The sequence below is a fragment of the Meriones unguiculatus genome, chromosome 2 (assembly GCF_030254825.1).
Source record: "Meriones unguiculatus strain TT.TT164.6M chromosome 2, Bangor_MerUng_6.1, whole genome shotgun sequence".
Classification (NCBI taxonomy): Eukaryota; Metazoa; Chordata; class Mammalia; order Rodentia; family Muridae; genus Meriones; species Meriones unguiculatus.
The window spans coordinates 42,939,461-42,962,280 of NC_083350.1; the positions used below are offsets into that span (position 1 = coordinate 42,939,461).

Sequence of the window (22,820 nt, forward strand, 5' to 3'; positions counted from 1 at the left end):
TATATACTGCCATATTAAAGAGTATCAACAGTCCCAAACATAGCCACAGCAGGGACGCACATGACCTATGCATGCCTAAACTGAACTCTCATATTTGTGAGTGACACATTACTTACAGACTACACTTTCTTTAATACTTCTCTGGGGTCACTGAAATTCTCTTGCACTTGAAAATAAAATCTCACTCAGGGGCAGAAACACCCTTAAAAGCTTTCCAATGACATCCTCCACGATGCTTTCAGCATGAAATTTCAGGACTTAACTGTCTAAGGTTCTTTAAAAATTTCTAAAGCAAGAAATCAAGCAGTTGCATTTCTTACATGATCCCAGCAAAGTCACAAATGGCGGCTACAGTTCGGGAAGATAATTTTCTGTTTCTCCCCAGTTGCCATTTTAAAATGCTATCTTCATATACAGCTGTGTATGTGTGCGCTCGCGCATGCGTGTGTGTGTGCATATGTGCGCATGCACACATACACATGTCTGAAGGTCAGAAGTCAAAGGTAGATGGCTCTCTTCAACCATTGCCCAGTTTTTTGTGTTTGTTTTCATTTTTTACTCAGTCAGTCTCTTACAGACTTGGAGCTTGCCAAGCTCCAAGGAGTATTTCAGGGTGCTTACAGACACTACTGTCTTAGGCAGTACTTGCCGCATGCAGGTTTCTTCATGTCATCCTTTGGTGGTATTTATGCTAAGGAAAATGCCAATACACATGCATCAAAAAGTAAACTCTGAAGCTTTTCTACTATCTAGACGTAGGCCGTTTTGTGTGCTGCACCGACATTTTTCCATGGTGGCCTGGTGTTCATTATTTCATTCCCAATTCAAAATTGTTTTATAATCACTATCACAAAACAAAATGTACCTCTCTTTGTGCAGTTTAGAAGTGTGGTATTCCGTTGAAATTTTAGTTAGCAGGATGTATTTACTGAGAAATGGGTAAAGTTCAAATTCTGCTGCAAGGTCTTCAGTCTACACAGCTCACCTTTCAGTCTGAACCGGAGTGGTGACTATCCTCTGTCACTCAGTTCATCTGCAGATAGCAAAGAATAGAACCATGTTGCCTTTTTGTCTTCAGAGATAGGTCCTGATGACATTTTGTAAAAATGATAATATACAGAGGGAAATGATCAGCAAAGAAAAAAGTTACCAACTATGCAATGAAAAACAGTAATGCTGTAAGCCAATGTGAATGAAAAAAATAGAGTTAAACAAGAACTAGCCGAATAGAGGGTGATGGCCATGTCAATTTCCAAGAGACTCTGATTTATAACCAGAGGAACTTAGTGAAAGTAAATTTACAGAAGAAGGGAAGAGTTTCCAGAATGATGGTAGTAAACATTGAAATGAAGGAACTCCCAGAGAAGTTTTATGATACTGGAAGGACAAAGGATAACAAAGAAGATGATCCATGTTTAGAAATCAGAGTGGCCCTATCGAGCACTGAAATGATCCTTGGTTCACATATTAAAGCATATGATGAGAAGGGAAGCATATATCAGACTATTCTAATATAATTCTTAGAAATAAGTTAAAGTGTAGATTCCAAATATTCATAATGTTTGAAATTACAGTATACTAAATAAATGTTTTTACAATTTTTCATTTTTTATATTTGATTATAAGAAACAAACTTGAGCAAACCTTTTTAAAGTTCATGGAGAAATTATAATACCCTCAGCAAAATTATAATTTTGTCATTTCCTAAAATATAAACACATATTATATATGTATACATACAAGAGGGAGAGAAAGAGAAAGAGTGGGTTTAAATGTAGTTACCCTATAATGGGATGAAAAGGACTCTATTTGACAACACAGGCTAACAAAGAGAAAGCCCAGTGCCAGGAATGGATTACTGGAGCTGCTGGACATAGACACCCAAATGTTACAGAGTATTGCCAGTGTTCTGGGTTACCCTCCAGAAATTGGTGGTAAAACCCTCTGTTGAAGACAATACACATTGAACATGGAACACTCGAGCTGGTACTGACTTAGAAGCTTCATCCTCACTAGCTAACTTTCATAATGCTGGAAGTTGCTATGTGTGGTACCAGAGGAAAAAAGTAATTATCAGTCTTTCTCAGATATGAACTCTGAAAACTATAATAATGAGCAACCTGGAAAGACATGCCCACTGGTGCAAAAGTGCCATGAATGTCATGGGAGCAATCAACCACTTTCAGACTGGATGTAAGGATCACTTCACAAGATGAATCCTATACCTAGCACTCTTATCAAGGAAAAGAAAAAACTGAGATGAAGCTATTGTTAATCTGCTAAATGGACACAATATTAAAATGACTCCCTTTATACCCACAGATTGGTACATCTCTCAACCCTCATCAGAAAGCTTCTTTTTACAGTAGGTAGTGATTATCACAGAGACTCACCAACTGGTCAAGGTGCAGAGAATAAGAGACTATGGAGCCCTAAATGGGACATTTGTATCACATCCTCTCCGTCAGGGAAGTCATTGTGGAAAGGGGGGAGGACAAAACAAGAAAGAGGAGCAGATCGGGAAGGAGATGGGGGAAGAATATTATGATGGTATGAAATTTTAAAGGGATTGATAAAAAATTCTAAAAAGAGATGATGATTTTCTTTCTAGGAATTATGATTCAGGTTTCCATGGTCCTTGTTATTATCCTGTCGTGCTGCACAAAGTAAAGACAGATTTTGTTGTTTTCCATTTAACTCTATAGTTCCTTCCTGATTAAAGTAGGGACCAACTTATATGAGAAATACCACACCCTCCTTTGCTCTATACTCATCCCAAGGCCAAAGTGTTTAATTTGGTTCAACCTAATCTGATCAATTACTTATGAAACTAGGGTCTCATAAGTTTATTTCACAGCTGCGCTATCTCATTTAGGATATCTATCACTGTGATGAAACTCAATGACCAAAAAGCAAGTTGGAGAAAAAGGGTTCATTTGGTTTTCACTTCCATATTGCTACTCATTATTGAAAGAAGTCAGGACAGGAACTCAAGCAGCGTAGACTCTTGGAGGCAGCAGGTAATGCAGAAGCCATCGGGGAGGGGGATGCTGCTTACTGATTTGCTCCTGTGTCTTGATCAGTCTGCTTTCTTATAGTGCCCAGGACCTCCTGCTCGGACATGGCACCACCCACAATGAGCTGGGCTCTCCCCAACTTGTCACTAATTGAGTAAATGCTAGACCTCAGGTGAGGCATTTCCTCAAATGAAGCTCCTTTTTCTCAGATGAATCTAGCTTGTGTCAACTTGACACCCAAAACCTTAATAGATCTTAATGGTCCATACTAGTAGAAATATGAAAGACAGTGGTGCAGAGGGTTATTTGAACTGTAGGGGCCTGGCTCAAGAGATTTCAGAGGAGAAGAATTTTAGTATGGCCTAGAGACTCGTGATATTTTGGCTAAGAATATGGCTGCTTTTTGCCCTTGTCCAAAGGTCTACCTGAGGTTAAACCTAAGTGGATTGATTGCATTGGCAAAGGAAATCTCAAAACAGTCTAGTATAGACTCTGTCATGTGGTTATTAGTATTCACTCTTATGAACATTTATAATGAAAAGGAGGAAGTTGAGCAAGTAAAAATACAAAATGTACAGACTGAGGAGAAAAGGAGCACCAGAAAGTGGAATGGAGCTCTATGTTCAAGGAGATAAACAAATTTAAAAAAGAGCCTTATGTTACATGTAATAAATGGAGCAGTGATCTCAGGGCAGGACTCCACCCATTTAAGCTTCCAACTTGTGGAAAAGAATTAAAGAAAGCTTAGAGCCAGGTGTGGTGGTACTTGACTTTAATACAAGCACTCAGAAGGCAGAGGCTGGAAGATCTGTAAATTCGAGGCCAGCCTGTTCTATAGAGTGAGTTACAGAACAGCCAAGCTTAGGCAATGAAGGAAATCATTGGAAACAGAAAGCTAATGAAGATGTAATTGAATGAGGGGCCCATGGTCCAGTCCCGCAAGGAGCAGAACATGGCAGCTTTGGCCATGTGTTTCTGGCTCTAGGGTCAAGGATGAAAAAAGGGAATATGGAGTCTCCCTTTTACAACCAACGAAAGCCACAAAGGCCTAGCCTGTGGCAGGGGTGTCCCGGCATGGAGGCCTAAGGAAGCCATTGTGTGAGAATCTGAAGTTGAAGCCTAGATTCCCTTGGAAACCCCGGCAGTGGAATAGCTGCTAAGAAGAGCTTCTAACTGAGAGTGGAACCAGCCCCAGACAAAGAACTGTGTTGCTGTCAACAAAACTGAAAGGAGTGGGAATCTGAAGAACACTTTGACATTAGATCATGGAGATGCAGAGTTTGGAGCTTGCCCAGCTGGTTTTCAGTCTTGCTTTGGTCCAGTATTCCCTCACTATGCTCCCTTCTCTACCTTTTGGAAAGGTCATATATATTCTGTGCCACTGTATGTTGGAAGTATGTTATAAGCTTTTGATTTTTATTTTGCAGGGGGTTATAGTTAAAAGATTGCATGAATCTCAGAAGAGACTGAATTTTTGACCATTGCTGAGACTGTTATAAATAGACTATGGGGAGTTTTGAAGTTGGACTGAAAGCATTTCTGCATTATGCTTTGGCTACAAGCTGATGGGGGCCAGAGAGCAAAATGTGGTGTTTTAAATAGGAATGGCCCTCAAAGATTCATATGTTTGAATGCTTGGTCATAGGGAATGGCACCATTAGGAGGTATGGGCTTGTTGGCATAGGTGTGGCATTCTTGGAGAAAATGAGAAAGTAGAGGTGAACTTTGAGGTCTCATATGCTCAAGCTACATCCAGTGAGGTACACGGTCTCCTGCTGCCTTCAGATCAAGATGCAGAACTCTCAGCTTCTCGTCTGACACCATGTCTGCCTGCATGCTGCCATGCTTCATGCCTTCATGACAATAAAATGAATAACCCAGCCCCAATTAAATGTATTTCTTTATTAGAGTTGCTGTGATCATGATGTCTCCTCACAGCAATAGGAACATTAACTAAGACATGTGCCTTCTCCACACCCATCAAGTCTCTCTCTCTCTCCCCACCACACATACATACAGATACGCATACACAGATACATACATATACACACATGCATGTGCACCCATGCGCACGCGTACACACACAGAAACACACACTGCTGTAGAGCTGTAGGCATCATCAGCACATTTTCTAAAGGAAAAAAAGATAAAACCTCTATGCAAGCAAATGAAGGCCACTATGGTTCATCATGGGAGGGTCTGTGTGTGTACATTCTAAGTTCAGACTACTGAAAAACGTTAGGTGAGATCATTCTTTCACTCAGCCATTTGATACTCAAATTGAAAGCAGATTTAAAATTTATTTTCAACCTGGAACTCACATCAGGGTGCTGCCAATAATGAAACAAAAGTACAAAGTCTAATTAATAAAAATTTATAGTACTTAGGTGAAAGTCTGTAATGTAAATGGCCTTTCTGGAATGCTTGTGGGCAGACTCCAAAGTCTCCAAAGTCAGTTCTTCTATGTGTAGCAAGAAGTATTGCAAGAGTAGTAAGCTGTTCTTTAGTGGATGGGCACAGACATTCCACCATTGCTAGGGCTAGGACAATCCTGTCCTTCTCACTAGACAGTGACACACTCCTACTAATTACAGGAAGGAAATCACATAAAGTACATTCTAACACGTTGGTTAGAATGTACTTTCTTGCAGTTTCTCAGTGAAAACCATCTAATTTATCACATTAGAATTTAGAAATTACTAAATTAGACAACAAAGGCATTAATTTATGTAGGATTATGAATTGAGGAAATAACATTCAAAAATTAAAGGACAGTCAACTTTGGAAATATCCTAGGGATGATGAGCATAAATACTTAATTAGCCTTCAAATAAATGTAAACTAAGACTTGATGATATGATATGAAATATTAAGTTCTTTATTTCTTATGATGCTATTTATTTATCCTAGCATAATCATGGATCATTATAAGCCTTTTGTAAGTCAATTCTGTTCATAGACCCACAAATATTATTATAATATCTAAGTATATGCATTGGAAAATGCCCTTGGCATTACATTTCATTTCTAAAGCTTCAGAAATAAAATTATTTTTTCTAACCAAAAGCTGACAGTGTTTTTGCTTCTCAGTACAATCAGGAGAAAACTGTCTTCCAGACACAACAGGACGGATACACATATGAACTCACAGAGACTGTGGCCTTTTGCCCATGTCTAAGGCAAACCAAGAGGGAGAAATGGACGTGAGCTCCCATCCCAAACCAAGGAGCTATCTCCAGTGGACAACCGTTCACAGAAGAAAATGTTAGCTTTCTCAGTTGGAACCTCGCTGGCTACATAAACCAAACTTGAGGGTAGTTCCCATGCCCAGCATTAGCCGGGCACCACAAAACAAACTCAGGGGTATTTTTGGATATTTTCTGTCTCATATTGCTTTGTTTTGACATTTAAAAAATCTTTTTGCTTGCATATTAAGATTTCTGAGTCTGCATTTAATGGGTTTTGCTTTTGTGAGTATGTGTGTCTCTGTTTTTTGTGCTTTTTTCTGTTTTGTTTTTTGTTTTTTAATTTTTATTCTTTTTAAAATATTACCTGTTTGTTTTTTAATTTTTATTTTTATTAATTACAGTTTATTCCCTTTGTATCCCAACTGTAGCCCCCTCCCTCGTCTCCTCCCAATCCTACCCTCCCTCCCCCAGTCCAATGATAGGAGAGGTCCTCCTCCCCTTCTATCTGACCCTAGTCTATCAGGTCTCATCAGGACTGGCTGCATTGTCTTCCTCTGTGGCCTGGTAAGGCTGCTCCCTCCTCAGGGGTAGGTGATCAATGAGCCAGCCACTGAGTTCATGTCAGAGACAGTTCCTTCCCTTTTCTAGGGAAACCACTTGGACACTGAGCAGCCATGGGCTACTTCTGTGCAGAGGTTCTAAGTTATCTCCATGCATGGTCCTTGGTTGGAGTATCAGTCTTAGAAAAGATCCCTGTGCACAGATTTTTTTTTTTTTTTTTTTTGGTTCTGTTGCTCTCCTTGTGGAGCTCCTGTCCCCTCCAGGTCTTTCTATCACACCCTTCTTTCATAAGATTCCCTGCACTCTGCCCAAAGTTTGTCTATGAATCTCAGTGTATGTTTTGATACCCTGCTGGGTAGAGTCTTTCAGAGGCCCTCTGCTCCATTGCTGGTGGGAATGTAAATTTGTACAACCACTTTGGAAATCAATCTGGCATGTTCTCAGACAATTAGGAATAGTGCTATCTCAAGATCCAGCTATACCACTCCTAGGCATATATCCAAAAGGTGCTCAAGTATACAACAAGGACATGCTCAACCATGTTCATAATAGTTTTATTTGTAATAACCAGAAGTTGGAAACAACCCAGATGTCCCTCAGTTGAGGAATAGATACAAAAATTGTGGTACATTTACACAATGGAATACTACTCAGCAATTAGAAACAAGGAAATCATGACATTTGCAGGCAAATGGGGAGATCTAGAAAAGATCATCCTGAGTGAGGTATCCTAGGAGCAGAAAGACACACATGGTATATACTCACTTTTAAGCGGATATTAGACATATAATATAGGATAAACATATTAAAATCTGTACACCTAGGGAAGCTAATCAAGAAGGAGGACCCTGGGTAAGTTGTTCAATATTCATTCAGAAAGGCAAAAGAGATGGACATCGGAAGAGGGGGAAAATTTTACCTGTTTGTTTTTAAAGAGAGAGAAAGAAGGTATGGTGTTTGATGGGTAGGAAGGTGGTGGGGATCTTGAAGGAGATGGAATCATGAAATGGAGGCAAAGTCTTGATCAAAATATGTTGCATAAGAAAATCGCTCAACTTGGCTGTCAATGAAAATATGCTGGACTTTGAGTCACTAGCATATAACATGAGAATTTTTCCTGTGCTGCAAATCTGTCTAAACAATTGTCAAGCTATATTTTAGGTAATTGGACTGGAGAATTCGATACTACGATGGAGCAGCTGAGAGTGGCCATTGTCACAGTAAATTCTACCAGAGTGGACGCAGGACTAGCCACAGGATTATCATCATGGATTGCTGCAGCCATGAATCATCTGAAGGAATGGGCGGGCATGGGAGCGTTAGCAGGCCTTCTGGTGTTGGTCTTCTTGGTTTGCCTGTGGTATATATGCAAGATTAGAGTCTCACAACAGTGTGATGCAGCCTTGATCATTCAGGCCTTTACAGCCATTGAAGCAGGACATTCTCCCCAAGCATGGTTGGATACCATAAAAAGCTAAAATGTTACGCTCAGGATGCGAGGCTAAGCACTGCACTCAGGGTCAGCCGCTTTGGACCCAGAGAAGAGTATGTCTGGTTGCATGCGGGTTGATGCCCCAGGTCCCGCCTCTGAGAAAAAGGTATCAGACGGGTCTGATGCTATTTGGGTGGATGACACCAAACGAACATCGGTACAAAGTCCCAATTTATTTCTAATATCAGAGATCAGACCTCTACTCTTGCCTGATGCGTCTAAAACAAAAAAAGGGGGAACTGTAGAGAGCTGCGGAATGCTATGCCTTAAAGATGGAGCTGGTTTCCGCCTTCCACCTTCCCGATGGTGAGTGCTCTCTGTCATGAACAATTCCACATTTGGCTAAGGCTGAGGATCTGGCTTGCTTCCATGTATGTGGACCTATCTGCATTGCCCATGTGGCACGCCTGGGTTGGCTACCCAGAGGCTATTTAAGCTGTGGGCTGGCTTTCCCTAGGGTCCGAGGATTGTTCAAGGTTTCTGAATAAACTGCATTGAAAAAAAAAAAAAAAAAGAAATTCCTAGCAACAGAAACACACACACACACACACACACACACACACACACAATCTCAAAGCCATTTATTAGGCATTTCTCATGAATACCATAAAATGAAATACACACAAGTTTTTGTTTGTTTGTTTGTTTGTTTTCTGTTTTTGTTTTGTTCCTTTAGTGTTATCTCAAGGAAATGCTTGAAAACTTTCTGAGATTGTTTTTCAGACCACAGCCCACTTACAAAAGCAGAAATTAAAGTAAAGGATGATTGAATAACAAACTAGTGGGAAACAGATATCAAAGACACGATGAAACATGAAGACATCCACTCTCATCTTTTAATAATTTCTATTATGTTAAGTCCTGTCCCTGAGTGCTTTGATGCCTATTCATTCAACAGACCTCCAGGATGCATTACCCAGCAGGCTTCATAGAGGTGTCGAGAGAAGCAGGGTGATGAGCGAGGCGAGTGAGGTAAAGGGGGCACAGGAAGCCCAAAGCACCTGCAGTCTTGTGGACCAAGGCACCTGCATTTGTTCCCAAGTATTTAACTTGCCATCAATACTTATAAAGTGGTTTAGCCTTCATAGCTCCACTTTCTCCATCTGTCAGATGAAGAGACATGGGCAATTCCAGAAATCGTATGTTTATGTTTTGGCTATTTTTTTAGAAAGGATACTGTAGTTTGTCTAGAAAATTGCTTATGTTGTCAACTCAAAGTCAGGCAAACTGTTTTAGAGCAGACAAACAAGCAGATCCGATCTGACTTAAGTAATGAGATGGCTGCGCTGTGTGGGGAATGAGAAAATACACCTTTGATGTAATCCGTGTGTGAACTTGGGCAACTCACCTTCCTCCTCTGCAGATTTTTTTTTCTTTTTTCTCAGCAATCTTGAAAAGGTTAAGCAAAATAATGAACTCAGAAGTATTTGGTGAATTATAAAACATTACACAAAACAGACGGTTTTTATTATGTGCCCAAAAGGATGTCATGCTCATCAATACTGCTTGCAGTCAGGCCATTTTTGAATCTCAACAGACACCTGAATTCTCCATCCCATCTACATACCCAGAGACACTGCTACCGTGACAGCAGCAGCAGCAGCAGCAACGACAGCAGCAGCAGCCTCTACTGCTGCTGAATGTTTTCATATTTTTACTGTGCATGAAATATTGGTTCCAGTTATCTTGAATACCTTAGTCTTTCCTTCATTGTTGGAAGGATTTAAATACGTTCCTCAGTATCTGCTTTTGTCTGATGAGTTTGTTCACAAATGGCTGAACAATTTAATTGACACTTCGATTTAAATAGATAAGGCTTTATGAACCCACTATGTCTTTTTTAATAATTTTTACTGGGTAATTTGATAGTCACTAACATTTTGGGTTTATTTCAAGGAACAGTTACACCTGTGTAGTTACCATTGATTTACAGAATAATTCAATAGTTTGAGGAATTCCTACATAAAAGCATAGTTTGAAATTATAGGCAAACACATCAAAGACACAAACTTCTCGTTATAACTTTAGAGCCCCATACCCCAAAATTAAGCTCAATGAGCAAAGCTTCAAATTATACCATTAGTTAAAGACATAAATACAAAGCCAGGAGGCTGTAAGCTGTGGCTGCCTTCAGAGACTTCAGTGAGAAAATGCAGCTGGGTTTCTGTTAGGAGAGGCATTCCCACACTCTCCCCACTACTCTCTCTCAAGCCAAAAATCTTTTTTGTGGATTACCAACAGAACTTCAACTTCTATGAGTCCTAGAAGCCTATTTTTTTTCTTATTCTGATAGGAAAAATAGTACACTCTACTATCTCTTCTTGTTTTCAGGAAGTCCTGGAATTCATAAAGTCAGCAGAAACAACAGTGAAGGCACAAAGCTCACTTGAAAGTTACCTTCATTTCTAGACTTGAGGGTCAAGCAATTCAGCAGCTTTCTCCCTGCCTTTGTGGTCAAGTGGCCAGCTGTTAAGGACAAGGCTCCCAGGATGGACTCACAGGATGCACTCCAACTCTACCTGCCTTACTTTCCCAGCAGGAAACCCTTTCTTCAGGGATCTGCAGTGCTTGATGATAGGAATTTAAGTGTCTTTATAGCAATATAGTTCTCCGTATAAAAGCTGTTTCACCTCATGCTCTCTTCTCTCCAAAGCAAAGCCAGCTGTGTTGCTTTAACATCAACTAAACATACTCACAAGTTGGTTTACTACATGGTTTGAGTTGAAATCAATTGTCGCTGTAACTTTTGTTTACCTTTTCTCTTTCAGTACTTAAAATATCTTCTCTCTAGTTCACAATTCAATTGACTAAGAAATGGAAGCCAATTGTTCACCATAGGACAAACTATGGTTCAAGAAATGTTTAAATTTGTATTTTCGGACACCCCTCAGTAAAGTAGAAGTTCCATGAGAGAAGAGACTTTTTGTTCACAGCTGTATCCCTGGGACACTAAGCAGATTTTGATGTAAACAAAATAATATTGTTTAAAGAGCAGAAAAAAAAAATGAACGTTTCTCAAACAAGACACATTGAGACTTTTTTTTTCTTTTTCTTTTTTTTTTTTGCCAGTGTTTGTAAGGCTTGTTTCTTCTCCGGGAATTAGTTGAAACAGAGGAAAGGACACAATGAACAATGTTTTTAAAAGTTAATAATCGACCCTCATTATGTTGCATTCTCCCTAAGGAATCCAGCTGTTAATGTTTTCTTTCTTCCATTATCCACATTTACAAAATACATTTATAAACTCAGCAACCTTTCTTTCTCTTTGCCTTCTTTCCTCTGTCTGTTTTCCCTTCCTCTTTTCCTAATGTTCCTTCCTGAAATTTACTCAGAAATTTACTTTTCTTCTTCACATAATTTTAGAATACCATGGTGTATGGTGATCTGCTTATTTGTATTCTTGCAAGATATAACTGCTTTAATGTAATAACTTTGCATATGTTTATATTTTATTAAGACATGCTCATCTTTCTTATTATATTCTTATTATATTCAAGGTATCCTTAAACACTTAGCATATTATATGAGTCATTTAAATTAATTCTTACTCATTCCAAAATAAATTCATTGAAATGCTGAGAGGAATTACATTAAATTATCTAATACTTTTGGAATGATGGATACTTTTGTGATGACAAAGTCTACCTTGATGCTTACTTTTTATTTGAAGTCAATTATGTTTTTAATACTATACATTTTTTCTTATAAATCTATATATTTGCTTTATGATTTGTTTCTTTTTGGATCAGTGTATATATAAACATACATACATCCATTTTCACTCTCAAATAACATTTAATGATCAAAGTCTGTGAAAATTACATCCAAATATTTTTCTGCTTTCACAAGAATCTAAGTGCACTGCAGCAATCTAAAATATTCCAAAACAGATTCAAGTATTTGATAACTTATATAATAAGAATGAAGCTTTAATTCAATGGATAAAAAGTTTTTTGGATTTTGCTAGGTTGTACAAAAGCTATTAATTTGTAATTTGTATCCATTTATTTGAGTAATTTTATTATTCATCACATAATCTCTTAATTAAGCCTTTGAAGTTATAATTATGCTTTCAGTATATAATTTCATTCTTTTAAAATATTTAGCCTTATTAATTCAATTTTCATACTTTTTTGAGAATTTTATACTTGAGTACTACATTTATAGCATTTTCCTGTTCTCCTCCAACTCCTCCTGTGTCCACCCTGTTCTTTTTCAAATTTATGAACCCTTCTTTAATTTTATGTATATGTCTGCATGTGTGTGTATATATATATATATATATATATATCCACACACAGACATATACACATACACAACCTACTGAGTCTATTTAGTTTTGCTTGTATGTACATGTGTTTAAGGCTGACTACTTGAGATTGGATAACCCACCAGGAAAACTATTTCTGGAAGAAACTCATTCTTGCTCTCTTAGGCGCCATTGATTGCCTGTAACTCTTCCCAGTGTTGAACCTTGTGAAGTTTCCTTCATCTGCATTTCTATATTATTTTTGCCATTTAGTGTTTTTAAAGTACTTCTCTCTTTTGAAACTTAATGTTAACATAAACATTTATATAACCAATTTTATCACATTTAAGCAATTTCTATTTCTTATTATTTTGTAAAGCTTATTTGGAATGGCTGATGAGTTTTGTCAGTGTTTATTATCTTACAATATAATCAAGTAATTGTAATATACACATTTTTTATGAAATCCATTTTTAACAATTTGTTTGAACTATGTTTGCATTTCTAAGACTGCCTACTCATGGGCTATTATTCTTTATAAAAATACATGGCTATTTTGGATTAGCCATTTCATATATAAAATGACCACATTTTATTTTAAATTTTTCTATGAATATTTGGAAATAAAAGTAAGCTTTCTGGACTTAGGTGATATTAGCTCCATGGCATTTTGGTATTGAGGTTACAACATTTTCATCAATACATTAGGAAGATTTTGATCCTTTTCTCTATTCCATGGATTATTTAAATAATGCATTATTTTAGTTAGGTTCTTTATTGCTGAAGAGGTAGCGGAGAGTTCTGCCTCTGGATCAGCAGGCAGCAGGAAGAGAGAGTGACACGGGGCCTTGCTAGCGTGTTTGAAACCTCAAAGTCCACTCTCAGTGACACGCTTCCTCCCACAAGGCCACTTCTACTCCAATAGTGCCACACCTCCTATTAGTGTCACTCCCTGTGCCCTGTGGAGCTACCACAGCATGAATTACCTTTTAAAATGCTATACAGTCATCACAGTCCAATGTTTTGACAGCTTTAGACTCTAATTACCTTTGCATTATCTCCTACACATATTACTGTCTACTGTATAAAGCTGATAGTTCAAAGCCTAACATCTGTGGCGTCAAATAAAGACGTCTCCTAAAGTTTCCCCAGAAAACGCTGAGAAAATAAAAGTGAGAAATGTTCAAAGATCCATAAGAAAACCATCTGAGAGTTACTCAGTCAGCTAACATTGCAACGAGCCTTCCTTAGCTTATGGAGGTGAGCAGCCATTAGAGGCAGCAGAGCAAAGAAGCAGCCAAATGAACAGACAAAAGAACCTTTATTGTGTTACCTTCTGGAGGAAACACAGAAAGAATGGAAATGGCACCACTTCCCCTGTTTTTTTTTTTTTTCACTTCCCCTGTTTTTGATTCTCGAATTGGATGTGACTCAATTAGGCTTCATTTTATTTTATTTTATTTATTTATTTTCATATTTTTTTTTATCAGTTACATTTTATTAACTCTGTATCCCAGCCGTGTCCCGATCCCTCATTCCCTCCCAGTCCCTCCCTCCCTCCCTCATCTCCACTGTGCCTCTTTCCAAGTCCACTGATGGGGGGGACCTCCTCCCCATTCATCTGATCCTGTTTTATCAGGTATCTTCAGGACTGGCTGCAAAGCCCTCCTCTGTGGCCTAACAGGACTGCTCCTCCCTTCAGGAGGGTGGGGAGGCCAAAGAGCCTACCATTGAGTTCCTGTTAGAAATAGTCCTTGTTCCCCTCACTTTGGGAAACCAATTGGTTACTGAGCTACCACAGGCTACATCTGAGTGGAGGTTCTAGGTTATATCCATACATGGTCCTTGGTTGAATGTCAGTCTCAGAAAAGACCCTGTGCCCAGATATATTTGGTCCTTGTGGAGCTCCTATCCTTTCCCCATCAGACTAACTCCCCTTCTTTCTTATGATTCCCTGTACTCTGCCAAAGGTTTGGTCATGAGTCATTGCTTTGAAAACACTGCTAGTTAGTCTTTCAGATGCACTCAGTAGACTCCTGTCATACGTTCAACGCACATCCCATCTGTCTTTCTAAATGAGGATTGATCATCTTACCCCATGTCCGCTCAATTGATTATCTTTTTTAGGTGTATAGATTTCATTATGTTTATCATATCTTATAGGTCTATATAAGTGAGTATATTCCATGTTTGTCTTTCTCCTTCTGGGATATTTCACTCAGAATGATCTTTTCTAGATCCCACCATTTGCCTGCAAATTTCATGATTTCCTCCTTTTTGATTGCTGAGTAGTATTCCATTGTGTAAAAATACCACAATTTCTGTACCCATTCCTCCGTTGATGGACATCTGGGTTGTTTCCAGGTTCTGGCTATTACAAATAAAGCTGCTATAAACATGGTTGAGCAAGTATTCCTTTTGTGTACTTGAACGAACTTTGGGTATATACCTAGCAGTGGTATAGCTGGGTCTGGAGGAAGCACTATTCCTAATTGTCTTAGAAAGTGCCAGATAGCTTTCCAGAGTGGTTAGGCTTCATTTTAAAATAACATCAAAAAGTAAACCCAGCCTTTTCTTTGCAGAGGTGGTATTTTCAAAACAAATCATACAGGGGTCAACCTTTAAATATATACCTCTAAATTTTCAGAAAGCATCCCCTTTTTGGCCATAATACCCCACCCTCCTTTGTTGAATCTTTTGTGTGGAAGGGGTACCTATAGGGACTGAACCCATGTTTTAGCACTAAACTATACCCCAGCTCCTTTTGGTGGATTTTTAATAAGGTTGTTAGAAACACATCCCCAAATGTCAGTCATGTCCTTCATCACTTGGTTTACAATCTAATCTGTGCTTTTTGTAGCTGAAACATCTTCCCAATTCTCCTTCCAGGCATGAGCTTCTTTTCCATTAGGCTCTTATTGTTATTTTGAGTCACCAGAATCACCCCCAAACAGCCAACTAGCTCAGCAGTGGGCTCTTCCTAAAGTGATTCAGTCATTTCTGATGCAGCCTAAAACATCCCCCTATAATCATCAACATAAAAATTAAATCTGCTGTTTTTTTTCTGAAAATGAAGTGCACTGAGCATGCTGTACCACCAGGAGATGAGATGGAGAGCAGTAACTAGATGATAAGGACATTATTGTCAAGCTCAAAAATAAATTAAGTTGCAACAGAGATTGTCAGGAAGAGGGCTCCTACGAGGTGTTGTTCATTTCAGCACAGCACAGTGAAACCAGCACATGCTTCATGAGCAAATGCATTTGCATTCTCTGCAGTGCAGCCATAAGTTGGCTGCTCTTGGTGATAAGCCTTGGGTTGGAGGATGTGTGCTCTACAGCAACACAAATGACTGCGTCTATTCCCTTTAACAGCGTGAGCAATTATATCTGTTGAGTTATAATACAACAACTACCAGTAATGCAATTTTAATATCTTACCTTTCCTTCTTAAAAGAACAGAGTAGTAGTAGTAGTTCAATTTTCCAGAAAGCAAACAAACTTAACATCCTTGGAAAGTCATGATTTTCAAAAAGGCAGTAAAGTTTCTTGCTTATAAAATCTGCTGTTTACCTGTAAGTGTATTCACTGTGAGAATTTTGCCTTCTTTCATTTAAACAATATTTCTTGTACTTGGTGCATATGCCAGAGAGACTTACCATGTGAAAATATTCAATATGGTCCTCACATTGCACTGGAGACCATATGGTTCAATTTGACAAATGGGCAAAGAGCTCATATAGGCCAAATTGCCTGAAGATTCAAATGCATCCTCTATCCACCTCTTCCTATATTTGTACAACCTCAGAAACCATAGTGTGATAGCTCAGAAGCACAACACTGAAGTCTCTGTTTTCCTTAAGGAAGCAATCCCCTGATTGTACCACAGAAAAGCACTGTCAGACCATCTACTAGGCTTGGGCTTTATAGGTTGTAGCTAATGGCAGCAAATGCTGTACTCACAAATCTAAGCAATACAGTTCACGACCCAGGGCATCTACACAGAAGATGCTTCTTTCTTCTCTCACCTCCCAGCAGACTGGAATGGGCAGAGGTGAGAAACCTTCCACCACCCAATCCGATGAGTCTAGCTCTAAGAGAAACACTTGCATGTGTTGACTTTCCTAGGTATACTCACTGTTCAACACTATGGAAGATAATTATGTGGGATAGTGCTTTTTCATGAGAGATTAGATAACTGAAAGGTGGTATATTCATATATATATATTACATGTATATTTAAAAGAACCACATATTATGAACCTTAGCAAAGTATTCTTATGAAAAACTAACTTCTAAAATATTTTATGTAACACAACAAACTCCTTCATAAATTTAAACAAGCATTTGCACATTTATGTTAACGTACATGTAATATATAGGAATATGTACAAAAGATACAGATAAATAATATGGGTTAATGATAAGCATGTGCTTCAGAATGACATTGAGTCTGACTTAAAAGAGGCAGGGATAGGATAAATGGTATATGAGTAAATGTTGGTTGTTACTTTTGTTTTTGGTTTTGGTATTTTTTATTTTTTGAGACAGGTTTTCTGTGTATACTTGCTGTCCTGAAGTTGCTTTATAGACAGGCTGGCCTCAAACTCACAGAGACTCACCTGCCTCTGCCGCTCCGAGTGCTGAGACTACAGGGGTGTGTCACCACACCTGTCTGGTCGTTACTTTTAGAACCTTAGCTTTTGCTATAGTTTCTGGGATTTTGAATGAGTTATTACTTTTAGGTAAATGAATGAAAGGGTGTGTGTGTGTGTGTATATATATATATATATGCTAAATGGATGGATGGATAGATAGATGCATACATACCATACATACATACATACATACATACATACATACATACACACACAGATAAGTCAATAAACACAAAACAAAAATTAATGTGTGAACTGAATACTGAAAGGAATCAATTCAGTTCTGGGTCTGAAGTTTAATAAGAAAAAATGGTAGGGAACCTAAACAGATCTTAAAGCAACAGCAACAAAATAGAGAGAAACATTAAACACTGTACTTTTCCTTTGTAACTCCTAAGTTCCTCTTGTTTAACCAGCCACTGTTCGGTGTCATTAGTATCTTCTGACACAACAACCACAAAGAATAAAGAAGATGATTGGTAAGTCATGACAATTAAAAAATAACTACTGTACCACCACAATCCAAGAAGAAGAAGAAAATAGACCCACATATTTACAAAGACTCACCTTATGTACAGTTAAAATGGGCTCAAAATAATTCCATTTCAGGCAATGGAATCCCCTTCTCCATGTCATGTTTCTAACACTTCTTCTTCACACTTTACTAACGAGTGTTCTGAGCATTGCGAGGCATCTTTAGCAAATCACAGACTGTTTTTTATTCAGTTCTCTCATAGTTCTTGGGACTATTAGAAAAATATTGTTACTCCTGAAATACATTACTTTTCCAGAAAATGTTAACTGAGTTATAATCTTAGTAGATAATAAGGAATAAGATTGTTCTGATGCACATTCAGTGAAGTTTTAACATGTTAACTCATCACAATATAGACTAAAATCTTTAAGAAGTGAATAGTTTAAACTATGGTGGAACTTGCTTATCATCCTAGTGCTTGAGGGGCTGAAGCACTATAACTAGGAGTTTGAGGTCAATCTTGGCAACACAGTGCTTCCACAAAGAATGAAAATTACAAGAGTAAAATATTTTAGCTCTTTTCCTAGTTTGCTTTCTTTATATTGAGGTGACAAGAACTACATACAAAAGCAACTCGGGAACTAGGGACTTCTTTCACCTTACAGATTACAGTCAATCATTTATGGAAGTAAGGGCAGAAACTCAAGACAGGACCGAAAGCAGAAGCACGGAGGAATGCTGCTTACTAGCTTGCTCCCCAGGGCTAGCTCAATCTGCTCTCTTCTATAACCCAGCATCACATTCTCACGGTGGGTACCACCCACAGTGGGCTGGGCCCTCCAACATCAATCATTAATCAAGAAAATTCCTGCAGTTGTTTCCGATGGAGGCAATTTCTCAATTGAGGTTCTCTCCTCCCACATGACTCTCGTTTATGTCAAGTTGTCAAGAACTACACAGCACATTCTCACTTCCATTCTTTTCCATAAATATGATCATCTAGAAATGTAGAAAAATATGTGTGCACATTAGCAGACATACAATATATACTATACACACAAATAAAAATATAGTTCAAGATAGAAACTAAATGTACATTAACAATGTGCATGGCTTCTAATCAAGGCTCATTTAGATATTATTTTGGTTTTTCAGAGTAATTGCTTTGTTCTATTTGGCATTTATAATGAAGGTAATAAATTTTTTTCTTCAGTTTTTCAGGCTAGAGTTCCATTAAAACATTTACTAAAATTATGGAAATTTTAAACCATGGAAGGTTAATTGCATTAATTATCCTTCTGACCTTCAACTGTTTTATAGTGAAACTAAATAATGGATGCAATAATGAAGCAAGGGACATGTTGGATTTGCATATTTTATAAACATGCTCAGGAAAGCAACTGTACTACTTTGCTTGGAGTGGTGGTTAGGTTAATCATATGCTTACAAAAGAGAGAACCCAATTTCCAGAGGTCGGGGGGGGCTAAAAGGGGTGACTTTAAAACCATGTTCTGGGTATCCTCCTTCACACTTATATGGAAGATGAGAAAACAAAGATTTTGAAAGAATATTCCTGTGGACAGAAAAGAGACCTGCAAACTTGTAAAAGCATCCCTTGAAATAAAGCAAAATATTTTAGCCTGTTGAGTACTGAGAGAGATAAATAAAATCTTTTTCAAGAATCAGCTAAAGAAATATCTAGCATTTTCTTCATGAAATGAAGAGAGTCCATAAAAGTGAAAACTACTGTACTCTGCTGCTTCCTATCCCAATCCAGGGACATCTACTTCTCACCAGGCTGGCAACCCTGGATGCCATTTTTCAGGGTATGCAGAAACTGACACTGGCTCTTCCTCACCTCCTTCTTCCACACCTCCACTACACACACACACACACACACACACACACACACACCCCCCAATACTCTAGGACCTGGACCATTTTCAGGGTAATAATAGCACAGTGCATTTTTGGAGCCTCGTTCCTGCAATGTCATGTTAGAAAACCATGAGCAAAGTGTGGCCCAAGATATTTGGAATTGTTTTCATTTGATAGCATAACTCAGTTCAATAGAATGTACTGGTGGAAAAGCTCTATAGATGAATAAAAATGGCTTCTGATCAAAGCAGAAAAACATATATAGTATTTTAAAGATGTAGAAACTAAATGGAAGCCATGAGTACTTGCCTCTACTTTCCATTACTTATGTAGACAAAGAACAAGGCAAGGTCAGCCTTCCCTGTTGATTGGGAATACTAGTGTTGCATTGTTTGACAATGAGAGAGAGGGGATGGGTCATATTATTTTTCTCAAGTTTCTCCTTTCTTGTCTTCACAAATTTTCCATATTTCTGTTCTGCCTCACTTAGACTAGTGCGTGATCAGAGTTTCTAGTGTTTATATTTGAACATACTGACAAAAGAACATAAACAAGGATTCAAATTGCTCCTTACAAAGAAGAGACAGTTGTAAGTAGTAAACTTAATTATGAAAGGCAAGAGCCTAGCTGCTGCTGATTATTTATCACTGTTATTGTTGTTATTATTTTGCATTTGATGAACAAATAATTGAAAATGAACATCACTTTTGAGAAATGGCTTTACTGAACTTGGAGGCGCCCGCTAAAGAGATAAATGAGGATGAGTTTCTTCTCATGAATTCAGGCATAAACCTGGCCAAGGTGTCAGATGTTCAACAGAAAAGAACCAAGAACCATGGCATTTCTAAACGAGTTCGTGGTGTGCAATGTGTTGTTTTCTCAGCCAGTCTGTGAAGAGAAACAGGCAGGCATTTCTCTTCATATTCGGCAAATTAAAACAGCTCTCAATATTTGAGATGGGAAGTTGTCATCTATCCCAGGTCTAGGGAATGTCACAGTTGAGTTGAAGTGTCTCCTGTCATTGTCACTACTGTAACAAACGGATCACCATACTGAAATCACTTCAGAGCACCACAGCAGAGCACTACACAGCAATCTGAACCACAGGAAAGTGAGGTATCATCAGAGACTATCTTAACTGTCGTGAGGGATCCCAGATATGCCAGATACCTCAAGAGGGCTCAAGTGTGTGTTCCAGTGATGGCAATCACAAAGAAACTGATTCCAGAAGAGCTGGATCCACAGCTTCTTGAGAAGCCAGATGCTCCAGTGCCTAACGGCACAGAAATGATTACTAAGTCTCTACTCAATCAGCCATGAACTTCTCAATGCTGGTCCTGCAAGCCAGACTCTGCTCTGACTTAAAACATTATTAACAAAAACAAAAACAAAACACTTTCAATTTCTATTCTGTTTGCACTTCTGAGTGAAGTTCCAGCCTCTTCCAGAGGGTCCTCCTTGTTGTTTAGCTTCATTAGGACTATAGATTTCAGTATGTTTATCCTATATTATATGTCTAATATCCACTTCTAAGTGAGTATATACAATGTGTGTCTTTTTGCTTCCAGGATACCTCACTCAGGATTTCTAGTTCCCACAAATTGCCTGAAATTTCATGATTTCCTTGATTTTAATTGCTGAGTAGTATTCCATCGTGTAATTGCACCACACTTTCTGTATCCATTCCTCTGTCAAGGGACATCTGGGTTGTTCCCAGGTTCTGGCTATTACAAATAAAGCTGCTATGAACATGGTTGAGCAAATGTCCTTATTGAATGGTGGGACATCTTTTGGGCATATGCCTAGGAGTGGTATCACTAGATCTTGGGGTAGCACTATTCCTAATTTTCTGAGAAAGCTCCCGATTGACTTCCAGAGTGGGTTTACAGGGTTGCATTTATACCAGCAATGGAGGAGGGCTCTCCTTTCTCCACAACCTCTCCAGTATGCATCATCCCTTGAGTTTTTTATCTTAGCCATTCTGATGGGTGGGAGGTAAAATCTGAGGGTCATTTTGATTTGTAATTTCCCGAATGACTAAGGACAAGGACATTGAGAATTTCCTTTTTAATTTTATTTTTATTCTTTATATTAATTATAGTTTATTCACTTTGGATCCCAGCTATAGCCCCCTTCCTCATTTCCTCTCAACCTGACCCTCTCTCCCTCATCTCCCCCCATGGCCCTCTCCAAGTCCACTGAGAGGGGAGGTCCTCCTCTCCTCTCATCTGACCCAAACCTATCAGGTCTCATCAGCGCTGGTTGCATTGTCTTCCTCTGTGACCTGGTTAGGCTGCTCCCCACTCAGGGGTAGGCAATCAAAGAGCCAGCCACTGAGTTCATGTCAGAAACAGTCCCTGTTCCCATTACCAGGGAACCCACTTGGATACTGAGCTGCCATGGGTTACATCTGAGCAGGGGTTCTAGGTTATCTCCATACATGATCCTTGGTTGGAGTATCAGTCTCAGAAAAGACCCCTGTGGTCAGAATTCTTGTTTATGTTGTTCTCCTTGTGGAGCTCCTGTCCCCTCCAGGTCTTTCCATCTCACCCTTCTTTCATAAGATTCCCTGCACTCTGCCCAAAGTTTGGCTGTGAACCTCAGCATCTGTTTTGATACTCTGCTTGGATAGAGTCTTTTAGAGGCCCTCTGTGGTAGGCTCCCGTCCTGTTCCCTGTTTTCTCCCTCTTCTGGTGTGAGCATTTCTTTAAGTGTTTTTCTGTCATTCGATATTCCTCTGTTGAGAATCCTCTGTTTAGGTCTGTTCCTCATTTTTAAAATTGGATTACTTGGTTTGTTGGTGTTTCACTTCTTCAGTTCTTTATATTCTGGATATTATCCCTTTGTCAAATGTAGGGTTGGTGAAGATCTTTTCCCAGTCTGAGAAGCCATCCACAGGGGACGTCTGAAAGGTTCTACCCTCCAGGGAATTGCAGGAGATACTGAGACTCATAGCCAAACTTTGGGCAGAGTGCTGGAAACATTATGGAAGAATAGGGAGACAGAAAGACCTAGAGCAGACAGGAACTCCACAAGGAGAACAACAGAGCCAAAAACTCTGGGCCCAGAGAGACCTACAGAGACCTATACTCCAACCAACTAGTGGGTTACCTCGTTAGGGAGTAGAGGCTGTCTCTGACATGAACTTAGTGGCTTGCTCTTTGATTACCTCCCCTGGGAGGTGCAGCCTTACCAGGTCATGGAGGAACATGATGCAGAAGACCTTTATGAGACCTGATAAGCTAGGATCAGATAGAAGGGGAGGAGGTCCTCCTCTTCCCTATCAGGGGACTAGGGAAGAGG

At 38.9% G+C, this 22,820-nt stretch overlaps 1 pseudogene; it reads left to right on the forward strand.

Annotated features, from left to right (window-relative positions):
- Positions 1-20,231: 20,231 nt before the first annotated feature.
- On the forward strand, positions 20,232-20,837 carry LOC110540425 (WASH complex subunit 3-like; annotated as a pseudogene).
- The last annotated feature ends 1,983 nt before the right edge of the window (positions 20,838-22,820 follow it).